The sequence below is a fragment of the Sebastes fasciatus genome, chromosome 12, assembly GCF_043250625.1.
Source record: "Sebastes fasciatus isolate fSebFas1 chromosome 12, fSebFas1.pri, whole genome shotgun sequence".
Lineage (NCBI taxonomy): Eukaryota > Metazoa > Chordata > Actinopteri > Perciformes > Sebastidae > Sebastes > Sebastes fasciatus.
This window is the reverse complement of record NC_133806.1, coordinates 32,863,996-32,882,863: the sequence shown is the minus strand read 5'-3', so window position 1 is coordinate 32,882,863 and position 18,868 is coordinate 32,863,996. Positions and strand designations below refer to the sequence as shown.

Genomic DNA, 18,868 nt, shown 5'->3' with positions numbered 1-18,868 from the left:
TCTTATACACCTATTTCTGGCCATCTTGGCTACACAACACGCTGAGCAACTGATTTGAAATGTGACGGTTTTACTTTTATCAACAGAAACTCTTTGATTGTTCAGCCACCAATAAAAATGAGCCGGTTGTCGTTCTGAATTATATAACATTATCTGTGATTTGGCAGATCACACGTGGAAAAGCATGTGAAGAACAAACATGAGACACATTTCTACTCACATGGAAAGAGCAAGAGTGCGTGGCTTAGCGAGCGAAGCCAAGTTTATACCCAGAGGAATTGCTGGTAACGGGTATGGCAGGGGGGGTTAACAGCGCTGTGATCAAACCCACTTACATCTTTTTACGGATTGGGCTCCGTTGGGCTGTTGATCAAGGAGTGTTTAGAAATACAACGTAGTAGGTCATCCCAGTGTGAGGGGAATGTCGTCTAATGAACAAGATATTTCATCAGACTGTGTGAATACAGATTGTGTGACAGCTTGACTTAGAGAAAGCAGTATCTATAACAGACACTAAATGCTTTTCAATTAATTGGCCCACCTGTAGGGACTGAGTGTGTATACCTGTCAAAGGTCGGAGACACTGATGAACAGGTGCATTAAACAGACACAGTAAATCTGTGTCAGAGGCTGTTTATCACAACCGGCATGATGCAAGATAAGAAATGGTACTTTAATCTCAACCTACGGGCTGTCAGTCAATATCTGATTGTAACTGGTGCTGGGAGCCACAGTATCTCTGTTCTTGGAATTGTCATAGTAATGGGTTACTTTCTCCTTGCTTATCACTTTCATTTTCATCATCAGCACCACCAATAGTTATGTGTACGTTATTTAGGACAAACCCAAATCAAACCATTATTATTTCCATACGCAATACAGAGTAGAACACAATTAGAGGCCAATCAATTCTAGATGTATGTTTGTAGGGATACGCCGATCCAACTTTTCCTCTCCCAATACCTCAATTTAGGGTATGAACCAGTACCTAGTGCTAATCTGCATGACTATATGTAGATCTAACTGCACAGAACTCACTAGAATATTTTCCTGTCAGGTAACGTGAGGTCAGTGATTGCTGTGCGTTGGCAGCCCCTCGGTGACTGAATGAATGTAACCAGGAAGTTAACTTTTTTGTCCACCTGCCACTGGATTCCCAAAATCTACCAGCCGCTCAATAGATTACCAGTGTTTTTTTGGCTGGTGAGTGAAGCAAATCTAGCAGCCACTTGCATATTATACCAGCATTTGGCTGGTGGCTGGTGCTAATTTCCAACCCTACTTGAGGGAATTCAGTGAATTTTATAATAACATTGACAAATAAACTGAATTTAATGTGGATGGGTCAAGTCATTGCCGATACACAAGACGCTTAATCGAGAGGCGAAGTCCCTCCCCTTCCGGTGGACAACCATGGGACCTTATTTCTATTATTTTGAATTGCTCCATGAATCACACAGATGATGTTTGTCTTGTTTGTATTTAAAACATACATTTTGCAAGTCGAGAAAAGTCTCCGTTTGTTGTAAAACTGTTGAAGTATCAGACTGTGAAAATCCGTAATTAAAAAGACGACACACCCAACAGTCGCGTAAGTGACGTCTCTCTCTCTGAAGCTACGATGTCTGTGTGTTTCCTACTGGGATGGGATGTAACGTTACTCACACCAGCAACGAGTCTTGCTCGTTCTTTCTCTTCCCGGCTGATAAAAGACCATGAGTCGCTGGATAAAACACATCAGGTGAGATGACGTTTCATTTGTGTGTGGAACACAGCTGAGTTAGCTAGCTAGCTAGTGTTGGTGACGTATAATGTGAAAGACGAGAGATGTAGTTCACTGAGTGGTTTCACACTAAACTAAATGATACTACAAACTGGGACTTTATTGACTTGCAAAATTATGTTTTAAATTGACAAACATTATGTGTGATTCATAGAACATTCAAACGGGGTCAAAAAAATATTTGTCTCTTGACGTTGACTACCGTATATATTTTTTCCAAAATAAGGTCCCATGGTGGTCCACCGGAAGAGGAGGGACTTCGTCTCTCTATATGGACGGTGCCGGCACCAACACCAAACCAAAAGCAGTAAGACCAATTATGTAGAATGCACTGATATCTGATGGGAGACATGCAACTCCCAACTTATTAAGTTCAAACTTAAAGATAGGGTGGACGATGTTGTAAAGCTAGCATAATGTGAAAATAGCATCGCCTCAGGAGCTCTGTCTAAACCCCCCCACCCTCCCCTCGGGGCATCTTCCAAGGCAACGTTTTTACAGGATTACAGCAGCTACAGATGACGGCTCTTTTCCGCTCCTCTTTCAGAGCTCATCAGTAATGGATCGCTGTCGGGGTTAAAGACTATTTCAACCAATAGAACAAATAGTGTAGACTGGAGAGCATCGTCAACCCTGCCTTTAAACGTTATGGCATGATCTACCCGATAATAAACCTATATGACAACGTACTGTATGAAATGTACTGTTACCTGAGACAATGATGGAATAAACCAGAACACTTGGTAGATGATACACCGGCCTACAAGAGCAAGTAGAGTTTCCTGTTTAAACTATGGACTGTTTATGTGTTTATACTGTAATTATGACATGTGCATATGCTCTGTTTATGATCATATCTCTACACCCGTGCTATATTATGCAGTGCAACATGAAGGCACAACACACTGCCATAAATCAAACTAGCCCTCTCCCTTCAGGAGGTTGTGCAGGGTGCTGTGAGGACACTCAGAGGGTTGACTGTAGAGGAGCCTCCAGTTCAGGGCCACTGGGTTCATCAGCACCAAAGTTCATATTCTGAATCAAAAAGAACCACGCCTGACTGTTTACAGCAGTTACACGCCTACCTACCGCACTGGCAGGACATCCAGTTATAAGTCTCTGCTACATACACAGCACTGTGCGCGTCTATCTGTCTGTCTGCCTGCAGTAAGTCTGTCTCTCTCTGTGTGTGGGGGGGAGGAGGAGGAGGAGGAAGAGGAGGCATCACCAGGGGAACGTTCCGCCTTCATCACAGAGAGAGAGAGAGACGCACAAATCAAAGTGTAGAAACAACGTCGGACTCTGAAAGTTGCTCTCAAACACGAGCAACGCCGACCGGGAGCGGACCCACCGGCGGCGGTGGAGGAGTTTTAACGGACGGCCAGCAGCCCGGAGATGAGCTGTGACACGGTGGGGGCGCACAGGAAAAACACTCCCCCCTCCACCCCCCAAATGTTCCCCCTTCTCGCCAGCGACGTAACAACATGTCGGCAAAGGACGGCCATGTTTTGCTGGTTATGTCGACACGGGGAGGAGGAAAAGTAGACACGGTGTTTCTCTGCTCTCTTCTTCTCCCTCTGCGGTACCGACGGTACCACCGGTACCGGAGAGGGACTCACACACACGGGGGGGGGGGAGAACACGTCCAATTAACAAGTTGGCGGACACATTGTGTGGTTCCGCAGGTGTAAACGTGTAACCGTATAAACGTGTAACCGTGAAGGTGCACGCAAAGTTCATTCGGCTAGACAAGTTAAAATATTAATAGAGAGGCGGGAGGCTGGTAGGAGCTCTAGAGGACACAGAGAGATAGAGACACAAGAGGCAGGCTCAATAACAACTAGCTGCTTTAACTTGAGGGACTTTCTGAAGGAGGAGGAGGAGGGGGGCGTTAGAGAGAAAGAGGAAGAGTTTAATCATTTCTTACCTGCCCACCGGTTTTGGCGCGATGCTCCGGTAGTGCGGTACGATCCCAACGAGACTGCTAAAGCAAGCGATCAGGTTTTAAACGCGCTCCAATAAGCGAGCAGACAACAGGCGACAGGAAAGAGAAAACTGGCGATCACAAGGAGGATCTACGCCAAAAGCCACATGATCGCCGACGTCAGAGTACGTATTTGCATGCCGTACCGGAGCGCCGGTGTCCGTCCACAGCGGCTCCATGGTGTTTACAGCCGGGGAAAGTTCACAGACACGGGGAGGAAAGTGGAACAACTGTGTGTCCTCTGTGCAGGAGGGCTGCTGATGCTGGCTCCATGAAGCAGGCGTTATAATGAATGAACTGCGTCTTGTTGTCCTCAACTTGTCTGCCTGCCTCTCCGCTCGGAGCTCATTGAATATTAAAGTAGCAGAGGGGGGCGTTTGTTAAGCCCACCCCCTAAAACTAGTCCCACCCTCCCTGCTTCACCCCGCTCTCTCTCTCTCTCTCTCTCTCTATCTATCTCTCTCTCTCTCTCTCTCTATCTCTCTCTCTCTCTCTCTCTCTCTCTGTGTGTGTAGGCTCTGCATGTGATGTGAGGTGAGGAGTTGCTGCAGTGTGCTTCCTCAAGTGGAAGCTGCAGTGGGGGGATAACTGCATCATCACACACACACACACACACACACACACACACTGAAAACACACTCAACATCTGGATCCACAAAGGTTAGCCTGAGGTCAGCTGATGCTCACAGTGAGTACTGGTGAGACAACCTGCCCTGAAGTGACACAGACGGGCTCAATGAGCTCACACACAACAGTGACCTCCACTGGATCCTCTTTAGAACTGATTTTGACCTTGGCCCATGCATGCATCCCATTCTTCATGCAGCATTCACCAAACTCTAAATATGAAAGGATCTCAGATAAAGTGTTATTTTAATAAAGTGGGAAGTTTTCACAGAGGCCAGAGGGCAGGTTTAAAGGAGGCCTCAAGATAATAAGATAAGAAAAGATAAGATATTCCTTTATTAGTCCCATAGTGGGGAAATCTGCAGTGTACAGCAGCAAAGGGAGATAGTGCAGAAACAAGAAGCATCAGTAAAAAACTAAAATCAAGATACAACATAATGCAAAAAGCAAAACAAAAGTAGACAGACATATAAAATATGAATAATTTAAATAGAAGTAATATAAAAAACAGGAACAATATATACAGTATTGACAATAAAACAGGCTATTAACACAATTGCACAGGTGGAAATATGATATTGCTCAGTGATTGGAATGAAATTGCACCTTAAAGTATTGCACAGTATGATTGAAGTTGCACCTGAGTAGTATTGATAGACAGTCGGTATACAGTATAGTGCAGTTATTGTCAGTTTTTGGTGTGTATATGGTCTACTGGGAGCAGTGCTGGTTGTGGAGTCTGACAGCTGCAGGAAGGAAGGACTTGCGATAGCGCTCCTTCACACACTTCTGATAATAGAGATGATTAAGACATCATCACATGCAAAAGGTAGAGCAGATTAAAGCAGCAGTGGGTAGAAATGAAGCAAATATGATTAAAAAAGTAATTTTTATAAACCCGTCACTATATTCTGACAGTATTGCATGAGACAGGTAATCTCTCTGGTGTCCTTCGGTGCTCCTAACGGCATCTGCAAGATTTCGCGGACCGGAGGAAAACAACCTATCAGAGCCGAGCCGGAGTCAAACGGTCAAACTAGGCAGCGCTGATCAAATATGAATCAATATTCTGTTACTGCAATGCCTATTTCTCTCCTCAGATGTTCTCAGAATCATCTTGTAGTGCACTGTTTAGCTGTAAAATGAGAAAGTTTTGTGACCCAGCAGCCATGTTGGGATCAGCTGAGCAAATACTAAGCACCGCCCACCAGCTGGAGCACAGCAAATAGGAACGCTCTCTCTCTCTGAAATGACCTGTGATTGGCCAAAGTCTCCCGTCACAGGCTAGATATTTTAAAGCCTGAAAACAGAGCCATGAGGAGGAGCAGAAGTCTAGATTTCACTTAGAACACTTGAATTCCAATATGCTGAAAGGTTATTACGGAATTTTTGCCCCAAAATTCCCAAAACATTCTGCCTACTGCAGGTTTAATTGCATGAATGTGTTGCATAAAATGTTGTACTTTTTGTAGTGTATAGGCCAGGGGTGTCATACTCAGTTTAGTTCATGGGCCACATACAGCACAGTTTGATCTCAAGTGGGCCGGACCAGTAAAACCACTGCATAATAATAACTTATAAATAACAAGACCTCCAAATTGTTCCCTTTCTTTTAGTGTAAAGAAGTCCATTCTGAAAACATTCACAATTAATGAACATTTACTAAACAGATGATGAGCAGCCTGAGATGTCTCGCTGATTTCTCGGTTATGAAAACCCCCCCAAAAAAACTGTTTCCTCAAACCTGACAACAATTAAACTGTCTTCTCTGTTTTCACTTGGCCTTGCAAGTTCTTGTATTTTTCGCCATGATGAGTCTGATAGTGGTGCCGAATATTATATTCTTTGAGTACTGAAAGGTGCTGTGAACACACCGAGCACACTGGCTTCCCATCTACCTCTGTGAAGAAATAGGAGCTGGTTCATTTCTCTTGGAAAACCAGACACTCTCTATCAGCTTTACATTTTCCACTCCTGCATGAACAGCAGCCGACACTTGACAGTGTTGTGTCACGTAGCCTGTACATGAATACGTAGGATCTATATTAGGAATATTTTTTAATTTTCATGTTATTGAAAAATTCAAATGAATGACTTTGTCAAAATTAACGCGATAATAACTTGTTGACGCAAATTAGTTTTAATGGCACTAATTTCTTTAACGCATTAACACAACTTCGGTTACGATTTTTAGGTTGTAGCAGCTCAGTTTTAAAGCTAGAGTGAAGATACTGGCATCATATGAAACTAGAGAACCTAATGAATCCATCGGTATCAACCAAGTCATACTAGCTTGTCGGGCGGTAGGAGGTAAAATAACGCTCCAAACTTACGCTACATTCTGGTGAGGAAAAACTGGCATGGCCATTTCAAAGGGTTCCCTTGATCTCTGGCCTCCAGACATGTGAATGAAAATGGGTTCTATGGGTACCCACGAGTCTCCCCTTTACAAACATGCCCACTTTATGATAATCACATGCAGTTTGGGGCAAGTCATAGTCAAGTCAGCACACCGACACACTGACAGCTGTTGTTGCCTGTTGGGCTGCAGTTTGCCATGTTACGATTTGAGCATATTGTTTTATGCTAAATGCAGTACCTGTGAGGGTTTCTGGACAATATCTGTCATTGTTTTGTGTTGTTTATTGATTTACAATAATAAATATATGCATACATTTGCATAAAGCAGCATATGGGCCCAGTCCCATGTTGATAAGAGTATTAAATACTTGACAAATCTCCCTTTAAGGTACATTTTGAACGGATAAAAGATGTGCGATTAATTTTCAATTAACTCTGGACAATCATGCAATTAATTGAGATTAAATATTTTAATCCATTGACAGCCCTACTTTTAATATGAAGAATGTTTCCAAGGTTAGGAATACCAGCTGCCTGCCACAAAAACATGTGTTAAGATAATAACTGAGTGGTAGAGAATGTGTTTGTGCGAGAGCGACAGCATGTCTTTATATCGTTTCAGCCGTTATTTATCTCGTAGCCAGCTTGTTCAGTTTCTGATTGACCGAATGTAGTGTAGCTGTCCCTGATGTCACGAGTTAAACTGAGTTTATTGTTGTTGATATTCTGCTGGACTATTTTTAATACTATTATATTTGCTCTCAGACAATATTCCCCCGGCTAGATGAAAAACAAACATAAAAGGAGAGCTGATAAATTTCCCGTCTCCAACAATATTATGAAGGAAAAAAATGACGAAACGTCAGAACATAGTTGAGATCAAGAGCAGGTTATTTCTCCAACCTTGTTTTTCAAAGACTACTTTACCGCCTCAATGTTTTACCATGTTGTTGATTCTCGTCTCTTTTGGCCCTGACATCAAAACCTCTTATGAGGGTTAAGAATTTCTAATATTCTTATTTCGCGTCTTTTGTGAAGTTGTCTGTCTGCTCTGATCCTTTCACATAAAATTCCTTTACAAGCGCGTATCTGAATGAGTTAAAGTGGTCAATTTATCTCTCGGTTGTCAGGTCACCGACGCTTTTTCTCTGTTAGTTTAATCAAGACTTGCAGCGATACAATTTAATCTTGATTTCTTATCTCCAATAAATGCTTTCATCCAAAGAGGCGTCTGCTTTGTTGATCTCTTGGCCGTAGGTCCTGCAGAACACATTTCATTGAACATGTAGACCAATCTGCTCTCTTTTAAAGGTATGTGATGAAGTGCCTTCTTAGTCTCCCACAGGCCTCAGAGAAATACTCAATAGGAGGACAAAAATCTGAATATGAAAGAGACGTTTTCTCGCCAGTCTGGATATTAAGTTCTCCATCGGAACTCGGGCCAGACAGAATCAGTTTGATCAGTTTGGACAGAACATCACAGCCTAGGGTCAGATTTCACCTCCACAGGGCAGAGCAAGCAGGCAGTCATATCTTTAAACCATATACAGAACATTTACATGACTTCAACATTGTTCTGATAATGTCAAACTTAGCAAAGCAGTCTGTTTGTATGCACAGTGCTGTTTCAGGCATGGTCCAATATTGTGCCGACTAACGGATGCTGGCGGTATTATTACACCTGCAAACACATGTCCAGAACTGAGGTTTGGAAAAACTTATTTGTGACTTATCAAATAAGAACAATGGAAAAGCTTTGTGTTCAACCAATTTCTGAATGTTAATCCTGAACACTTGAAGGACAAAAACACAGGACAACATGTGGCAAACATCAGCTTCAGTCAAAAATACACCCAATAATTGAATTTTTCTTTTCTATAAAAAAAAAAGTGCCTCAAAGCATTTCGGAATGTGGAGATGTGTTTTGGAAGTAAAAGTCAGTCTTCGTTTTTTACATCAGCATTTGGGGCACTTCCAAGGCTTGGATTGGCATGAAACTCTCCAGGTTAAATCATCAGTATAAAAACAAGCAACTGTGTTGGTGTTATGTTTCTGTACACCAAAAGCGTGGACTCAATTGCAGACACAACAAAAGTCTTTTGAAGGTGTAACAAAATTAATTTATTACACTAAATATAATAGGACTGTGAACAGGACTGGATTTCCTGGAGGGAAGGATCCAGATCGAGGAGGAGCAGCGTGCAGGAGTGAGCAGGCAGGTAGTTCCAGGAAGCAGCAATAGCTGACAGGTGAACAGACCTGAACAGAGGACAAAAATAGTGTGAATCCACAAATCCGAAAACACGAGCATGAGCAAGTCAAAAAAGCCAAAAACACAAGGGAGCCTGAATATGTAATGTACCACTGTGGGTGACGGAACGATCTGGCGATGAGTGGCAGGAAGACTGGGGTATATATACTGCAGGTGTGTGTGATGATTGCTTGATTGTTTTCAGCTGCTCCAGCAGTGCCCGCCAAGAGGAGGAGGAGGAGAAAGGCCACACCTCCCAACACACTGACAGACTAGACAAACAGGGAAAAACACACAGGAGACAAAAGGGCAGGGAAACAGAGGAAACACAAGGAAACACTAGGCTGCCAAGATGATAACATGACAGTACCTCCCCCTCAACGAGAGCCTCCAGGCGATCTTCCAGGTTTCTCAGGATGAGCCTGATGAAACTCCCGAACCATGTCAGCATCCAGGATGCGGGAACGAGGTACCCAGGAGCGCTCCTCTGGGCCGTATCCCTCCCAGTCCACCAGATACCGACAACCCCGGCCTCGGCGTCTAACATCCATTAGTCGTCTGACCGTATAAGCCGGCTGATTGTCAATGATCCGGGCGGGAGGAGGGGGATTGGTCGGAGGGACCAGAGGACTGGTGAGAACCGGTTTCAGCTGGGAAACGTGAAACGATGGATGAATCCTTAGAGATTTAGGCAGGATGAGTCTGACAGTGGAAGGGTTAATAATTCTCTCAATCTCAAACGGTCCAATGAAACGGGGAGACAGTTTTCTGGAGTCAGTTTTCAAAGGAATGTCTCTGGAGGACAACCAAACTCTCTGACCTGGGATGTAGACAGGAGCCGGGGTCCTGTGACGATCCGCGATCCTCTTGTTTCTCTCAGCCGTACGAAGTAAGGCAGCCATAGTGTCCTTCCAGACCTTGCGACAGCGTCGAAGGTGGTGCTGCACAGATGGCACAGCCAACTCCTCCTCTTGTGCTGGAAACAGTGGAGGCTGGTACCCTAATGAGGCTTCAAAAGGAGAAACACCAGTGGCAGCAGAAGAGAGAGAATTATGCGCATATTCAATCCAACATAACTGAACTCCAAGAAGATGGATTAATAGCAGCGACACAACGTATGGCGGATTCCAAATCCTGATTAGCCCTCTCTGACTGTCCATTCGTCTGAGGGTGGAAACCAGAAGACAGACTGACAGTGGCTCCAAGGGCTTGACAAAAAGACTTCCAAACCTGAGAGATGAACTGAGGACCACGGTCTGAGACGATGTCCACAGGAATACCATGCAGACGAAAAACATGGTTAGTCAAGAGATCAGCCATCTCATGTGCTGAAGGCAGCTTGGGAAGACCAATGAAATGAACGGCCTTGGAGAACCGATCAACAATGGTAAGTATCACTGTCTTACCATTAGAAGGAGGAAGACCAGTGACAAAGTCCAATGCGATGTGGGACCAAGGGCGACCAGGTATGGGTAATGGGCGGAGCAACCCCACAGGCGGCCGATGAGATGTCTTTCCCCGGGCACAGACTGTACAGGCGAGGACGTATTCCTTGACGTCCCTCTCCATTGTGGCCCACCAGAAGTGTCGTCTGAGGAGTGACAAAGTCCTACTCATCCCAGGATGGCAGGCGAACCGGGAAACGTGTCCCCACTGCAGGACCTGGGAGCGAACTGACACAGGAACAAACATTCGATTAGCGGGGCCAGTACCTGGATCCGGTTCTTCACGTTGAGCCTCCCGAACCGCTGACTCAACCTCCCAGGTTAACGTCCCCACCACCAAGGCTGCCGGCAGAATGGTGTCTGAAACACTTGGTGACTCCTCTGATGAAAACTGCCGGGATAACGCGTCAGGCTTGATGTTCTTGGAACCAGGATGGTAAGTAATGGTGAAGTCGAATCGACCAAAGAATAAAGCCCACCGAGTCTGGCGGGAATTCAGTTGTTTGGCTGACTGGATGTAAGCAAGATTCTTGTGATCAGTCCATACAATAAACGGGATCTCCGAACCCTCCAACCAGTGTCTCCATTCCTCCAGGGCCAACTTCACTGCTAACAGCTCACGATTTCCCACGTCGTAGTTGCTCTCAGCTGGAGACAGGTGTTGAGAGAAGAAAGCACAGGGATGTAACTTCTTATCTGGTCTGGAGCGTTGGGAGAGAACAGCCCCCACACCAATGTCCGAGGCATCAACCTCCACCACAAACTGAAGAGAAGAGTCAGGTTGCACCAGGATAGGTGCGGACGTAAAGCGGTCCTTTAATAAGGCAAACGCCTGGTCCGCCTCAGGAGTCCAGCGAAAAGGAACAGCGAGGGATGTGAGCTTGGTCAGTGGTGCAGCAATTCTGCTGTAATCTCGGATGAACCGGCGGTAGAAGTTGGCGAATCCAAGGAAGCGTTGTAAGAGCTTTCTGGAGGATGGTTCAGGCCACTCTGCCACCGCCTTGATCTTGTCCGGATCCGTCTTCACCTGCCCACTCTCAATGATGTAACCAAGGAATCCAACAGAGCTTACGTGAAACTCGCACTTCTCAGCCTTCACAAACAGCTTGTTCTCCAGTAGTCTCTGGAGCACTTGGCGCACATGAAGCTGATGTTCTGCGAGATCAGAGGAAAAAATCAAAATGTCATCCAGGTAGACAAACACAAACCGGTCCAAAAAATCTCTCAAAACATCATTAACCAGTGCTTGAAACACTGCAGGAGCGTTAGTCAGTCCAAAAGGCATCACTAAGTACTCGAAGTGACCCAGTGGTGTGTTGAATGCTGTCTTCCATTCATCTCCTTCCCGAATCCGTACCAGATGGTACGCGTTTCGCAGATCCAGCTTGCTGAAGACAGTGGCTCCCTGTAGTGGTTCAAAAGCAGAGCTGATTAATGGCAGAGGGTACTTGTTCTTTACCGTGATATTGTTTAACCCTCGAAAATCAATACACGGGCGGAGAGTCTTGTCTTTCTTGCTAACAAAAAAGAATCCTGCCCCTAGAGGCGAAGAGGAAGGTCTGATGAGGCCTGCAGCCAGAGAGTCATTAATGTAGGTCTCCATAGCACCTCTCTCAGGACGTGACAGATTGTACAGGCGACTTGAAGGCAGAGTGGTACCAGGTAGCAGCTCAATAGCACAATCATATGGACGATGAGGTGGCAAGGATAACGCTCTCTCCTTACTGAAAACCTCCCCGACATCATGATATTCAGTAGGCACAGCAGACAAGTCAGGAGGGACACAGGGCGGAGAAGCAACACTGATCTCTACAGGAGGTAAAGCCGACTGCAAGCACGAGGAATGACAAAAACTACTCCATCCCATAATCTTACTGGTCGACCAGTCGATCTGAGGGTTGTGTAGTTTTAACCACGGGTGTCCGAGAACAAGAGGAGTCTTAAGGGCAGAGAAAACAAAAAACTGTATTAGCTCACGGTGGTTACCAGACAGAATAAGAGACAGAGGTTCAGTGCGGTGAGTGACTAACGCTAAAGACTTGCCGTCTAAAGCACAGACTCTGACAGGAGTCTCAAGGGGTTCAATGCTGATGCCAGCCTGAGAGACTAACTCAGCATCTAGAAAACTCTGCTCTGCACCGGAGTCAATCAACGCTAACAAGGGCAAGGACATTGTACTCATACACAGTTTAGCAGGTATTTGAGTACGAGGTCTAGTGTTGGTGGGGACATCAATCTTACTCACCAGTATCCCCACAGCTACTGGTGAGCCCGCTCTTTTGGGCGGAGAGGACATGCAGCAAAGAAATGTCCGACTTGACCACAGTAGATACACTCACCCGCTCGGATCCGTCTCTGACGTTCAGCGGGAGTGAGATTAGCCCGGCCCACCTGCATGGGTTCATCAGAGTGAGCAGAGGAGCTGGGGCCGGAGCCGTGAGTCTCTGACGGGCCGGAGACAACTCTTGCGAGAGTAGGAGTAGCAGCAAAGGAGTTCACGGGAGTGTGGGATTTGTAGTTCTTCTCCCGGCGTCTCTCCCGCATACGGTTGTCCAGTCTTATAGACAGATCAATAAGAGCATCAAGGGAGTTAGTTTCATCACGGACAGCAAGTTCATCCTTTAACTGCTCACACAACCCGTGTAGAAAAACTCCTCTTAATGCCTCGTCATTCCATCCAGCCTCCGCAGCCAGAATCCGGAACTCCACAGAATAATCCGCCACATTTCTTTGATTCTGTCGTAGGTTAAGCAAATGTTTAGCAGCATCTCCAATACAGACAGGGTGATCAAACACTTTCTTCATTTCACTCAAGAAACGATCATAGGACACAGAATTTATTTCCCCTCCTCCCAACATCGCTTCAGCCCAGTCCAGTGCTCTCCCTCTTAACAGTCCTGTAACATACGCTACCTTGGCTTGATCTGTGGTGAAGGTGACTGGTTGTCGGGAAAAAACCAGAGAACATTGGAGCTGGAATCCTTTACATCTTCCCAAATCACCGGCATATGGTTCAGGTGGGGGAACAGGTGATTCTCTGAGTGGCTGAGGCGGAGGAGGAGAAGGCAGAGCGGGGGATGGGGCTAATTGGCCTGAGATTGTCTCCAAACATTTCCCCATCTGAGAAATTTGGATACCTAAGGCTTGTTGGGTCTCCAATAAACCCTGAAGTAACTGGTGATGGTGTGATAATAAATTATCATGGCTGGAAACAGCCTCCTGAATTGTATTTGTGTCTGCTGAGTCCATTTTGTGGGCCAGATCGTTCTGTTATGTTTCTGTACACCAAAAGCGTGGACTCAATTGCAGACACAACAAGTCTTTTGAAGGTGTAACAAAATTTATTTATTACACTAAATATAATAGGACTGTGAACAGGACTGGATTTCCTGGAGGGAAGGATCCAGATCGAGGAGGAGCAGCGTGCAGGAGTGAGCAGGCAGGTAGTTCCAGGAAGCAGCAACAGCTGACAGGTGAACAGACCTGAACAGAGGACAAAAATAGTGTGAATCCACAAATCCGAAAACACGAGCATGAGCAAGTCAAAAAAGCCAAAAACACAAGGGAGCCTGAATATGTAATGTACCACTGTGGGTGACGGAACGATCTGGCGATGAGTGGCAGGAAGACCGGGGTATATATACTGCAGGTGTGTGTGATGATTGCTTGATTGTTTTCAGCTGCTCCAGCAGTGCCCGCCAAGAGGAGGAGGAAGAGAAAGGCCACACCTCCCAACACACTGACAGACTAGACAAACAGGGAAAAACACACAGGAGACAAAAGGGCAGGGAAACAGAGGAAACACAAGGAAACACTAGGCTGCCAAGATGATAACATGACAGTTGGAAAACATCTGGTTCTTAAAAAAGTTAAAAGATATAAGAAGCTTATGTAAATAAAAAAAAGACAAGGAGAGAAATGAGTTATGACTCCCGAGGTGCATTTTGGAATGAAACATCACACATAAAAATCTGTTGTGAGCCATCGCAGCCAACGGTGAGCCACAGCTTTAGTTTATGAGACACAAGAATAAATCCATCAGCGTAAATCTGTTCACTTTCAGACTACGGATGACAACGGTTCAGTGTTTTGTTCCAAAAAAGTGCAAAAAAGAAGAATTTTTAATTCGCCACAGCTTTGATTCATGCCTCTGACTTGCTTCTCCATAGTAACGGTGACTCATGAGTATTTTAATATTCAGAGCAGTTTTTTTTTTTCAACTATAATCTTTTGATTTTTAAGTGGGTGATGGTCATTCCGGTCAGTTCCTTTACTGCCATTTCTACCACAGTCTCCCGCCCTGCAGCGATGCAAAGGACAACGTCTTTTAGGGGCATTTTTTTTACCTTTTGAAAGATCACATCCAACCTACAAGTGCACTTTAATAGACTGAGCTACTTTTAATTCTGCACACCACCAACAGCTCTACTCTGCACCTTTAGAGACTGATTTTACTGTATTCTACAAACAATGTACAGCTTTATTCTGCACTTTAGTCTATTTTCAAAAAACTCTCTACCTCAGTTCTTATCCCGCATTATATTCCATATTTGACATTTCTTAATCCCTTGGTCTCTACTGTATATCTCCTATATTTTATTATCCATCACTTTTTGCACTATATTCACATTTTTTGTAGTCCCGTATCTCAGTTGTTACCCTGCACTATACTCATTCTTAACTGTTTTCTTCATCTCCTGGTATTTTTATATCTGGTATATTTTCTTTCTACTTTCTACTACTCACTTGTGCCATTTTACTAACATGTTTGCACTATGGAACTGAGATGCTGGAAACTTAAAGTTACTATCTATCTATCTATCTATCTATCTATCTATCTATCTATCTATCTATCTATCTACAAGTTGATTACTTGAAAATACTGATGAAGGAAGGAGGGAAGAGTGAGCTTGATTAAGGTGAACATAGGCTACAAGGCTATATGAATTTGTGTTACCGTACAGACTTGGTTGTGTCTTTTTCCTAATGAATTTGTTAGAAAATAGTTAAATCTCTATCCTAGATTTTCCCTTCAAATTTCCCTTGAGCAGGAATAAAGGTAGAACAACACTTTATAATCCCATAGACTGAATGATGTATCTGTATAAATGTGACTAAAATAGAAAGTCACTAGATGGTGCTACATGGCTGGAAAACCTCTCCTGTGTGGGATCCCTAAACCTCCTCGCTGAGACTGAACTGGACGAGTTGTATGCTTGTTATCTGAAGCACATTTATGGTGGAAGTGCTACCAGCTTTCAGTGCATCCAATAATAACTTATAGCATTGCTTATTAGCTTATATTAATACCGTCTTGGAACAGACTTATAGCCGCTGTCACTTAAGGTTTTTCCAGATCATTTACAGCATATCTTTACAACAAAGTCTTCAACCAATACGTTTGCTGTGGTGAAAAGAATAGCACTGTGTGGTCATTTTTACTTATTTCTTAACTTTTTTATTTTTTTTTGCACAATTTAAGACTACACAACATAACAATAAATAAATAAATAATAGAAAGTGCAGGAAGAGGCAAAAAAACCACTGGGCTTATCTGAAGCCTCCAGCTAGAGACAAGATTAATATAAATAAATAATATGACATACATAATGGTGATAACAAACAATTAGAACAAGATATATATAATAACAACAATAACAATAAATATATCGAAAAAAAGACAAGTGTGTGTGTGTGTGTGTGTGTGTGTGTGTGTGTGTGTGTGTAAGGAAGTGTATGGTTAGTGTTTGTGAGGGGAAATTGATTTAAATATCTACAAAGACTTCTGGGCAATCGTAACTAACATTGCGTACACATTGTGAGTGGAAAAAAAAAAAATTAAATAAAAAAGATAAAAACAGATACATGGACAACATGGGGAAAAGCAATTACAAAACAGCAATTAAATTAAATTAAATACTAATATGAGAGGAGTAGAATCACTGAAGGAACTGGAAAGTTGAGACAACTTTGAGAACAATAAGGGCTGGAAGGGAGAGACAGAAAGAAAGAAAGAGGGAGGGAGAATTAGAGAAGATAGATTCAATTAGAGAAGACGTTGTCACAACAGTTCATTGGGAGTTCAAGTGTCAGAAGGAAGATGTCCCATAATTGATGGCGTGTATGTGAACACACAGGGAACACAGACTTGGACAACATCTTCTCTCCTCTCCATGACATCAGTGAAGAGCTTTCCTTCTGTTCATTTGTTGATTTATTTGTCTGTTTGTCTGTCATGTGAGTTTTTTTAGACACTGCTGATTGCCACAAACTAGGAACAGCAGTTCTATCAAGCTTTGGATTGGTCAACATGCCAAAGCGGAGTGCACGGAGCACCACTAACGGTGATATTCGGTATACTAAGAGAGTTACCAAAACCCCAAACTTACATGGCGCGGGGTAGCATAACATTAGCTAACTACATTATTTTGTGGAGTTACATGTTAGAAAAAGCCTTGTTCCAGACTGACACAGTCTGTGTGAGGGCCGGTCCCACCTGTTGACTGGAGCAGAGTTAACATTAGTGGATCTGTCCTGTGCTTTTTATTGATTTGTAGTTCATCAGATATACAGTATGTTTTCCAGACTCATCTGTCATCCTCAAATTGTTTGAAAAATACTAACAATAAATAAGCATAAATCTACCCTTTGTGTTTCTTGTCCAATCATGTTTTTCGCAGTAAGCATCTAAACAGGCTTGGTAAATGTTTCCATATAATTCTGTACTATAACACTAGAGCTAACTAGATACTCTGCAACACATAAACAATTCATTTCTTTTATTTACTTGGATCATCAACTGATGAGGAAACTTTGACATTTTGCTTGGGATCTGTTAGCTTTAGTCTCAGCCTTAATTCATCTAACAAAAGACCCATAGTTTAAAAAAAACGATGACATTTGAGTGATAAATCTGCGACAGTAAACTGTGTCGAGCTAGATAGCGAAGCATAAGAGGTGTAGCAACAGTAACTAAGGGTGATGTGGCTTAGCGAACGGTCAATTGACCAATTAGCTGTTCTACAATTACAGTAATAGACCAGTGGTGGTGTTTTACCGCTGCCTTGTTAAACTGTAGAGATTGCACTATGTAATGGAGATGCTGTAGTTCAAATGAGATGTGTTAGTGTGCATTTGTGAATGTGTGTGTGTGTCTGCAGGTTGTGCATGTACTTCCCAGCCGTGAGCAGTTTTGGCCCATTCAGCCAGTAGACAGTTGGACTACAGTCAAGAAGCTGTTTGGTAACGATGCATTCACAAATAGCTCATCCAGCGGAGGTTTATAAATCTTGTTATCACCATCGCAACCGCAAACCAACTTCCCTTCCCACGTTCAGGTTCAACCATGACACAGCTGTTGATTCAACCATGATAGAGCAAATGAAGAGGAGGCAGGAGGAAGAGGGTGGAAACTATAGAAGAGCAACAGGAGGAGAAGCAATGAGAGAAGAGAGGATTAAAGGAAGGGTCGGTGGTGTTCTTCAAAAACATTTCTTTTGTTAAATTAGTTGAAATTCTCATTAAATCCCAACAGCAATCAATAAATCAACTGTCTTGACGAAAAAGAGAAAAAACTCTGGTATCTGCAGTTGTCGCAGGACTGTAATAAACCCGTTCGATCATTTAATTCGGGCCGTGCACACATTGCGCGTCACCGGAGTCTCCCACAAGCTGCTAGCTTGACAGCTGTGAGTACTAACAACATTCATGTTTGCTGTTCACGTTCATAATGATAATTTTGGCTTTGGAGGGAGGTCTGAAGGGACGGGCTGTCAGGTCCTCTTCAGACCTGGTTTTAACACGCGTCCTGGGTGATCCGATCACAAGTGGACAGCTCTAAGTACAGGTGTGAACGCACTCAAGACGCATTGAGATCCGATCGCTCAGACCACATTCAGAGGTGGTCTGGGCCGCATATGGCCACATTCTTTTAGCAGTGTGTAGTGAATGTGTCCTGAGCCACATTAAAGACCGCCTACTCATCTGACGTCCCGCTTGGATCCGCGGGGTCTCAATGCACTCCTCACGTGAATAGACAGACAGACGTGAGCGCTTTTTTGCCTTGTGGCATGGAAACAGCTTCTGTGCTCTACTGTATCCTGTCGGTACAACTGTACTTTATCAAAATATATCTTATCTATAGGCTACATGTCTACAGACTATCAGACTAGGCACGCAAAGTGCATTATTATCGTACTGTCTAAGATATTTCCGGCTATCAAGCTCTGAACCGCGCTGTCGCCTGGCAAAGGCAGCGATGCCTGCGGCACAGATTTTAATGTTAATAAAAATGTACCCAAATTCATGAAAATGTAGGATATTACTACTGACATTCCTGTAATATTACGTCACGACGGCTGCTGTATTAGCCGTGTGTTTACTACGTGTTTATTTGCATATAGAGCGGGAAAGTGAGA

At 43.8% G+C, this 18,868-nt stretch overlaps 1 protein-coding gene across 6 annotated transcripts in view; it reads right to left on the bottom strand.

The window, feature by feature from the left end:
- Positions 1 to 4,129, bottom strand: part of zhx2a (zinc fingers and homeoboxes 2a) — a 38,294-nt gene extending 34,165 nt beyond the window's left edge. For 2 of the 6 annotated variants that reach the window (XM_074654760.1, XM_074654761.1), the window contains exons 1-2: positions 3,711 to 4,102; positions 2,873 to 3,027 (exon numbers count right to left, since the gene is read on the bottom strand). The gene's annotated coding sequence lies outside the window, so the exon portion shown is untranslated. Of the gene's footprint in view, positions 1 to 2,872; positions 3,028 to 3,710 lie in introns of all 6 variants that reach the window. The other 4 variants (XR_012596420.1, XM_074654759.1, XM_074654762.1 and 1 more) reach the window with 3 other exon arrangements.
- Between the last annotated feature and the right edge of the window lie 14,739 nt (positions 4,130 to 18,868).